Source organism: Balearica regulorum, chromosome W (assembly GCF_011004875.1).
Source record: "Balearica regulorum gibbericeps isolate bBalReg1 chromosome W, bBalReg1.pri, whole genome shotgun sequence".
Classification (NCBI taxonomy): domain Eukaryota; kingdom Metazoa; phylum Chordata; class Aves; order Gruiformes; family Gruidae; genus Balearica; species Balearica regulorum.
Window position 1 is genome coordinate 30,501,916 of NC_046219.1, and position 9,731 is coordinate 30,511,646.

A 9,731-nucleotide genomic window follows, 5' to 3' on the forward strand; every position below is an offset into this window, starting at 1 on the left:
CTGCTGCCTCCTTCTGTCTGTTGGGGTGACACTGGGCACCCTACTGGGCAGGGACAAGCAGAGCTGTGTTAACAGATAATCTATCAAAGCAGATGCTTTTGAATACTCCTAATTGCTGGCAGCTCAGAGGGTTTACCAGGGAGGAATCGTTTTAGGGATGACCTGATTTTACACTCTGCTCTGTACATCCATAGCAGGACCCTATCTGAGATGGGGTAGGAAATTGTTGGGAACTTTGCTCTGGCTACTGATGTGGCCTGCAGCCCAGGGTGTGTCCTGTGGCTTGTGAGGACAGGCTGTGGCATATGGAGGGTGAAGGCGGTCAAGCCTGAGGTGCCCATATCTGGTCTGACTGGAGGCAGGTGGTGATGAATGCTGCTGCCCTGCTTCTGCCCAAGTGGAGGTGAACAGGCTGGGTCCTGCACTTCTTACCATGTCTGGTGGCTGCAAGCATTTGTCCCTTCCCTTTAATCCTGCAGTCTTGCCTGATGTCTGGGTGTGAGATGGCAAGTTGACCTTCAGTGCCCTGACAGTGAGTGGTCCTGCCTTTGCAACAGACCCTGTGTTTCCCCTGTTCCTGCTAGGTGTTGAGTCACAGGCACAGCTCCTGGCCTGTCTAGAGAAGGTGCTGTGGAGTCCCTCCCAAGCCACGCGTGCTGTTTCCCTTCATAGGGGCTGAGCCTTTCATTTCCCACAGCCCTGGGAGCAGGGCTTCTGGCCCATGCTTCAGGGAGAGAAGGCATGCCTTGAACCTGACTGCTGAGGGGGCATGGAGCTGTTTGCTCTTCTGAAGGCTTTTCTGCCCACGGGCTGGTCTCAAAACTGTCCTTGTCCTGGTTTCAGCTAGGATAGAGTTAATTTTCACCAGAAGCTGGGATGGGACACAGCGAGGACAGGTGACCCAAACTAGCCAAAGGGGGCATTCCATACCATGTGATGTCATGCTCAGCATAAAAGGGGGCCAAGTCGGGGAGGGGCGGGGCTCCTGGACAGGTCTGAGTGTCTGGTCATGTAGTCAGGTGAGAAAATTGCATTGTGTATCACCCACTATGTATATTCTGTTGTAAGTACTGTTGTTATTTTCCTCTCCCTTTGCTGTCTCAGTGAACTGTCCTTATTCCAACCCACGAGTTTTGCCTTTGTCTTTCCCATTCTCCTCCCCATCCCACTGAGGGGGGGAGGGGTGAGCGAGTGGCCACGTGGTGCTCACCTGCCGGCTGGGGCTAAACCACAGCACTCATGTGCCCGAGCTTTGCTGTGCTGGCTGGTGAGGCAGTCAACCAGCTCTGGTTGCACCCCAGATCTGTACAGAAACACTTTGAGCTGGCAAGTTGTGTCTTTCCTGGAGTGCGGCTTAGTGGTACCTGTTGAGCATCTCTCCTTCAGATACATTTCCTTATTAATGATGTGTAAATAAATATTAATGATGTGTAAATAAAACATGTCCTCTGTGCGACTAGGCCTGCCATGGTTGTTTTGGTGCAGGGCTGGGCTGGTGAGTGGAGGCTAGGTGCTGGGAGCATTGTGGGAGGAACCCAGTGGAGGCTGGGGGGTGACCACCCTTGTAGCCTAATGAAGGGGAGCGAGTGCTGCCTTCCCTTCCTGTGGCTGCAGCTGTGCAGAGGAGCTTGTTGAGGCACAGTGCAAGTTTGCTGGGCAGTGCTCTGCTGTCACCCCCCTTCAAGGGTACACCAACACTCTTGAAACACTTCTGGAGACAAATGGATGTTGTGAGCACCCAGCACCCATGTGTGACCTGTGTATGCTGAAGCTGCTGGTGCAACAGAAGTGAGCAGCTTCCTTTGTAGGAAGTGTGAAGAGCTGGTGTCTGCCCCTACCACTGCTTTTGTAACAAGGAGCTGCACAATTGCAGGAAGCGATGCAGAGCCAGGGTGGTGAAACAGCCCAGTCCCTTCAGCTGGGGGCTGTGGAGAGGGCCCTGCCTCCTGCGTGGTTGCTAAATCAGGGCTGTGCCCTGGGTTTGGTTGGGATCACCGGATCCATGGGAGGCACTAGCAGACCCTGAACTCAGACTGCTGAGCCCAGTGCAGGGTTTGGCGCACAGGAGCCCAGTGAGGCAATGGGTACAAGCATCACTGTGCTTGCAACCTGCCCAGGAAGCAAAGAGCGCTTGTGTGGACAGATGAGATGTAAAACTGAATGCTGTGTCTCTGCCCATGGAGGAGAGACAGCCAGAGGATGGCTCACCCACAGGCTGTGTCTCAGGACAGGCGACAGCATGCTTATAACAGGATCAAGTCACAGTTCTGCTCTGCCCAGGGAGGGCAGCCTGTGAGTGTCTCCGGGGAACCACTGAACCTTTTTCCCCAGGAGCCACGTGGTGGCAGGAAGGTCTAGGACCCCGTCCTTGCTTTTGTTTCATTTTTTGCAGTTCAAGGCCAGGGTGCATAATGCCACTGATGTCACTTGGAGTCCCTGGCCCACTGCTAATTAATATCTGTATGAGTCATTTGAAATAAAACACAGTGATGTTGCCAACAACACAGGGAGCAGCCACCGGAGCTGGTGTTTGGCCAGGGGTGATGGGATCAGCATCACGCTCTGCAGCAGTCTGGCTTGCTTGGCCAAATGTCAGGAGGGAAAATAGCTCTGGGAGAGTGGGCAGGGAGCCAGGCAAGAACAGTGGGCTCTTCATCAAGCACAGCCAAACATGTGCTCCTGCTGCAAGGTGCTGCCCACATCAGCCAGCACAGCCCTTCCATGTCGAAAGATTGTGGTAGAGGCTGGGATAGCTCAGAGCCCAGAGCTGGTCCTGGTACTGCACTGGGAGTTTTGGGGACAGTTCTGTGATCTCAGCTCATGCTACTCCAGGGCTGCTATTTTGCATCACTTTCTGTGTTCTTGTGCCGGTCTCGCAGTGAGTGGCTCTGAGTCAGTGAGAGGAAGGAAGCCCAGGCTGGGCCTCACACCTTGGGTTAAGGAGCAGCGATGATAAAAATGCCTGGAATCAGTCATAGAACCATAGAATGGTTTGGGTTGGAAGGGACCTCAAAGATCATCTAGTTCCAACTCCCCTGTCACGGGCAAGGACACTTTCCACAGGCCCAAAGCCTCATCCAACCTGGCCTTAAAACACTTCCAGGGATGGGGCTGAGGGCCAGGTATCCACCAGAGCCGCTCTATCACTCCCCTCTTTCATTAGACAGGGGAGAAAAGGTACAATGAAAGAAAAAAAACTTACGGGTCGAGATAAGGACAGGGAGAGATCATTCTCTAATTATCATCACGAGCAAAACAGACTGAACTTAGAGAGGGAATTCATCTTATTTATTACTAAGCAAAACAGAGTAGAGGAATGAGAAATAAAACCAAATCTTAAAAACACCTCCCCCCACCCCTCCCATCTTCCCGGGCTCAACTTCACTCCCGGCTTCAACCTCCGCCCCCCCCAGCGGCACAGGGGGACGGGGAGTGGGGGTTACGGTCAGTTCATCACACGGTGTTTCTGCCGCTTCTTCATCCTCAGGGGGAGGACTCCTCTCATCCTTCCCCCGCTCCAGCGTGGGGTCCCTCTCACGGGAGACAGTCCTTCACGGCCTTCTCCAACGTGAGTCTCCTCCACGGGGTGCAGACCTTCAGGAGCAAACTGCTCCAGCGTGGGTCCCCCACGGGGTCACAAGTCCTGTCAGCAAACCTGCTCTGGCGTGGGCTCCTCTCTCCACGGATCCACAGGTCCTGCCAGGAGCTTGCTCCAGCGCGGGCTTCCCACGGGGTCACAGCCTCCTTCAGGTGTCTCCACCTGCTCCGGCGTGGGGTCCTCCACGGGCTGCAGGTGGAATCTCTACACCCCCTCATCCTCCCTCCATGGGCTGCAGGGGGACAGCCTGCTTCACCATGGTCTTCACCACGGGCTGCAGGGGAATCTTGCTCCGGCGCCTGGAGCACCTCCTCCCCCTCCTTCTGCACTGACCTTGGTGTCTGCAGATGTTCTTACATCTTCTCACTCCTCTCTCTGGCTGCAAAAGCTCTCTCTAACTGTTTTTTTCTCTTTCTTAAATATGTTATCACAGAGGCGCTGATTGGCTTGGCCTTGGCCAGCGGCGGGTCCGTCTTGGAGCCGGCTGGCATTGGCTCTATCAGACACAGGGGAAGCTTCTAGCAGCTTCTCACAGAAGCCACCCCTGTAGCCCCCCTGCTACCAAAACCTTGCCACGCAAAACCAACACATTCCACCCCTCGCCTCTGTGAATCACATATTTAAGAATTATCATTAAAATATACATTCAACACAAAACTTCACAAACACTAATCACATCAACAAAGGAAAAGAAAAAAGAATTCCCCACACCAACATCAAAACAACACTATCACAACACCAAACAAGAGTGGACAATCTACACACAAAATCTACCTTCACCACTATATCACTCTCAAGTTACATTCACTCAATGTTTTGCCCGTTACCTCTTCCAATTACTATCCTTATCTCGATTTTCTCGTGCCCCACGTTGGGCGCCAAAAAGACTGTCGTGGTTTTACCCCAGCTGGCAGCTGGGCACCACGCAGCTGCTCATTCACTCCCTCCCCATCGGGATGGGGAAGAGAATTGGAAGAGTTAAAGTGAGAAAACTCGTGGGTTGAGATAAAGACAGTTTAATAGGTAAAGCAAAAGCCGCACGCAAGCAAAGCAAAGCAAGGAATTCATTCACCACTTCCCATGGGCAGGCAGGTGTTCAGCCATCTCCAGGAAAGCAGGGCTCCGTCACGCGTAATGGTTACTTGGGAAGACAAACGCCATTGCTCCGAACGCCGCCGCCCCTCCTCTCTCTTCCCCCAAGCTCCTTATAAACTGAGCATGATGTCATATAGTATGGAATATCCCTTTGGGCAGATTGGGTCACCTGTCCTGTCTGTGTCTCCTCCCAACTTCTTGTGCACCCCCAGCCATCCTGCTGGCAGGGCAGTGCAAGAAGCAGAAAAGGCCTTGGCTCTGTGTAAGCACTGCTCAACAACAGGTCCATAGAACAAAAACATCTCTATATTATCAATGCTGTCTCCAGCACAAATCCGAAACATATCCCCACACTAGCTACTATGAAGAAAAATCAATCCTCTCAGCTGAAACCAGGACAGGCTGCCACAACCTCTCTGGGCAACCTGTTCCAGTGCCTCACCACTCTCACAGTAAAGAATTTCTTTCTAACATCTAATCTAAATCGACCCTCCTTCAGCTTAAACCCATTACCCCTTGTCCTGTCACCACACTCCCTGATAAACAGTCCCTCCCCATCTTTCCTGTAGGCTCCCTTCAGGTACTGGTAAGCCACAATTAGATCTCCCCAGAGCCTTCTCTTCCCCAGGCTGAACAACCCCAACTCTCTCAGCCTGTCCTCATAGGAGAGGTGCTCCAGCCCTCTGATCAGCTTCGTGGCCCTCCTCTGGACTCGCTCCAACAGCTCCATGTCTCTCTTGTACTGGGGCCCCCAGAGCTGGACGCAGTACTCCAGGTGGGGTCTCGCAAGAGCAGAGCAGAGGGGCAGAATCACCTCCCTCGACCTGCTGGTCACACTTCTTGATGCAGCCCAGGACACGGTTGGCTTTCTGGGCTGCAAGCGCACACTGCCGGCTCATGTTGAGCTTCTCATCAATCAATACCCCCAAGTCCTTCTCCTCGGGGCTGCTTTCAATCCATTCTCCGCCCAGCCTGTAGTTGTGCTTGGGATTGCGCCTCAACCCGCGTGCAGGATCTTGCACTTGGCCTTGTTGAACTTCATGAAGTTCACACGGGTCCACCTCTCCATCCTGTCAAGGTCCCTCTGGATGGCATCCCTTCCCTCCAGCGTGTCGACCACACCATACAGCTCGGTGTTGTCGGCAAACTTGCTGAGGGTGCACTTGATCCCACTGTTCATGTCACTGACAAAGATGTTAAACAGCGCTGATCCCAGTACTGACCCCTGAGGAATGCCACTCGTCACTGGTCTCCACTTGGACATCGAGCCGTTGACCACAACTTTTTGAGTGCGACCATCCAGCCAATTCCTTATCCACTGAGTCGTCCATCCATCGAATCCACATCTCTCCAATTTAGAGACAAGGATGTCATGTGGCACAGCATCAAATGCCTTGCACAAGTCCAGGTAGATGACATCTGTCACTCTTCCCTTGTCCACCAATGCTGTAACCCCATCATAGAAGGCCACCAAGTTTGTCAGGCACGATTTGCCCTTAGTGAAGCCATGTTGGCTGTCACCAATCACCTTATTTTCCATGTGCCTGAGCATAGTTTCCAGGAGGATCTGCTCCATGATCTTGCCAGGCACAGAGGTGAGACTGACCGGCCTGTAGTTCCCTGGGTCTTCCTTTTCTCCCTTCTTAAAAATGGGGGTTATGTTTCCTCTTTTCCAGTCGGTGGGAACTTCTCCAGACTGCCAGGACTTCTCAAATATGATGGAGAGTGGCCTGGCCACTTCATCCGCCAGTTCCCTCAGGACCTGCAGATGCATCTCATCAGGTCCCATGGACATGTGCATCTTCAGGTTCCTTAGATATTCTCGAACCTGATCTTCTCCTACAGTGGGCGGTTCTGCATTCCCCCAGTCCCTGCCTTTGCCTTCTGTGACCTGGGCAGTGTGGCTCAAGGACTTGCCAGTGAAGACTGAGGCAAAGAAGTCGTTGAGTACCTCAGCCTTCTCCATATCCTGGGTTACCAGGTCTCTTGTTTCATTTTGGAGGGGACCCACATTTTCCCTCGTCCTCCTCTTATCACTGACATGCCTATAGAAGCTTTTCTTGTTGTCCTTGACATCCCTGGCCAGATTTAATTCTATCATCAGGGCTCTGGCTTTCCTAACCTGATCCCTGGCTGCTTGGACAGTTGCCAAGGCTCCCCATGGTGGCAGCGGCAGGGGCTACAGCCAGGCAGTGGCCACCAATGCCAGGCCTCCTGCCAAGGGTCACCCTGGCAGGAGATGGGTCACCGCACCAAAACGAGCAGGATCCTGCTCCCCTGGCAAGGCGAGGGTCCTGAGGGAGCACGGCAGGGTGGTGGGGGCTGTGTGTGGAGGAAGCAGGCATGGGGACAGGGGCACGGCAGGGGACACACACTGAGCCTCTGGGACGGTGACAGGAGAGGCTGCGGGATGCCGCGGGGGGGATGGGGGAGCGCAGGTGCTGAGCCACCACACGACAGGAGCTGGGTGGGTTTTGCAGCAAAGCTTTATTGGGAGAAGTAGGTGATGGGGTCATGGACCCCAACGCTGCCACCCTCACTCCTGTGGGTGCAGACGGGTGAAGACATTGGTGCAGACCCTGTGGGGGCACATAAGGGTGGGAAACGCACCCCTGGATGGGGTGAATGCACCCCTCCCCAGTGACAAATGCTCCTCCAGCCCCGTCTCTCCCCCAGCAGTGTTTGCACCTTGGTAGGACCCCCAGGGAGGCCATGCATGAGCATCCCATCCTCAAAAGCACATGTGCCCTGGGTACCCCCAGGCTGGCAGCAGCTCTGTCATGCGCTGAGCACTGCAGCATGGGAGAGCCCCGAACTCCCCCCAGGGATGCACAGGGGACCCATGCAAGGGCTGGGACAGGGGGCTCATGTTGGTTTTCCAGTCATTCTTGATGCTGTCCATGTATGACCACAGGAGCCACATGGTCTTCAAAACCTCCTTTCCCTCATTGTCCACGAAGCACTGGACTGTGAAGACAGTGACAGAGTCTGCAGAGATGGGGTGGGAGGTGGAGGGGAGTGTGGCCAGGGTGGCAGGGAAGTGCTGGCACCATGGACCTACAGCCTCCCTCAGTGATGGGGATGGTGGACCTGGGCTGTCCTTGTCCTCTGGGGACAGTGGTGTTGGGGAAAGCAGGCAGGTGGGGTCAGAGGGCTGGGGGTCTTGCTTGGAGATGGGGGGACAGCAGTGGGCTTCAGCTCCTGGTGCATCCTCTGTGTCCTGGGACCAGGAGGTGACACCAGCCAAGGAGCTCTGGGATCAAGGATGGGGGAGCATTGGGTACACCGCAGGGGAAGGCAGGAGATCATCAAGGATACTGCAGGGGAGGGCAGGGGGACCATTTGGGACATCACAGGGGAGGGCAGGGAAATTAGAAGCACCTGAAGAGCTCCAGTTGATGGTGAAGCAGAAGGTGGTCTGGTTCTTCTGGTTTGTGTGGTGCTGGGACCCCTGCAGCAGTGACACTTGTTTGTAGAGGCCATCACAGCTGTGTGGTAGGACCTGGTGAAATTGTCTTTTCCATTCACAGCTGTGATGGTCGTGTTGGAGCCCAGGTCATTGATCCAGCGCCCAGTCAGTGTGCACTGAAGCGGAGGGGACTCAGTGCTGGTGTCACAGTGCAGCCTGGGCACAGGCAGGGCAGCAGGAGTGGGCACACCCGGGAGCCACAGCCTCCCTGCCCACCCTGCCCTGTGCATCCCAGCCCTGCCATTACCTTTCTTGCAGAGAGGCCAGGAGCCACCAGGGCCAGGCTGAGCAACAGGAGGGAATCACTTGCACCATCTCTGCAGCGGGCAGACAGCTGGCGTACCTGGGGACATGCTCCTCACAGGGCTCTGCTGATGCGCCTGCTCCCTTGCCTTTTTATTGTTGCCAGGGCTGTGGGTGACAGCTCTGGCCAGGGCATTGTGCAATCTTGGAGATCACATTTTAATGCTGACAAAAATTGTATTTACACAGGGATTCTTAAATAACTTTAAGTATGTATTTATATAATTCCCCTTATATTTGTTGCTGGCTGGGGAGACTGAAGTGGCTTGGTTCACACCAGATTTTCTCACCCATTCCTCAATTATTTTCAAGGCAGTCTCCTAAAATATGTGTATTTTTAATTCCCCCAGTCATCACAGCAAGAGCTGATGGAGCCCCATTCATCAGAAAATGCTCCTTTTCTTAAAATGGAGACAAAGCAACTCTTTGCAGCATCTCAGAAATACTTCCCAATTTTTGCTTTCCCTTTAATCTCATATTTGAGCCCTGGGTTCTCTCCGGCAGTAAAATTAATCGCTACCTGGGCTGGGAAGCACCGCATTTCTGCTGCCAGCATCTCCATGCCCCCCTCTCCTCTCTGCAGGAGCTCTGCAGCCCTCTTGCACCCCTGCCTACAGGAGCTCCCCAGCCAGTGAGCTGGCTGCCTGCAGGAAATTCCTGCCACGGTGTTTGCTTCCCTCTGTTTTAGGAATTAGCTGCATGACAAGGTACGTTTTCCTACGCAGCTGCTGTTTGCTTTGTCTGGGTTTTCAGCAGGCAGGCACTGCCTGGAGTGTGGCCGAGGTTTGTGATGAGCAGGGTCCATCTGGGAAGGGTGTGGAGGCAGGAGGGGCAGCTCCCCTTGCAATCACCTTGCCTCAGGGAGCTCCCACAGGGACTCCACAGCCACTGGTAAGCATGGGGATGGGCAACATGAGGTCCCCATGTGGGCACTGCTGCTGACAGCAACCCACAACTCATTTACAGCTGTAGGTTTATTTTAGCACCATACACACAATATTGCTGCTATTTGCCCATAACCTTTATTTTTTCTTTATTTAACAATCCCTAGCCCAGTAGTGTATCTTGCAGGTGCAGGGATCAGCTCAGTGCTCAAGGAGATGGATTTGTTGACCAGTTTCAGCTAGAGAGAGTCAAAAATAAAACAAGCTGCGGTATCTCCACAGGGTTTGTGCTCCTGAGGCATCCTCCAAAGGGCAGGCAGCAAAGCAGCTTGGGTCTCGCAATCATTACCATGGCTAAATCCTGTGATGCCACTTCATGTGC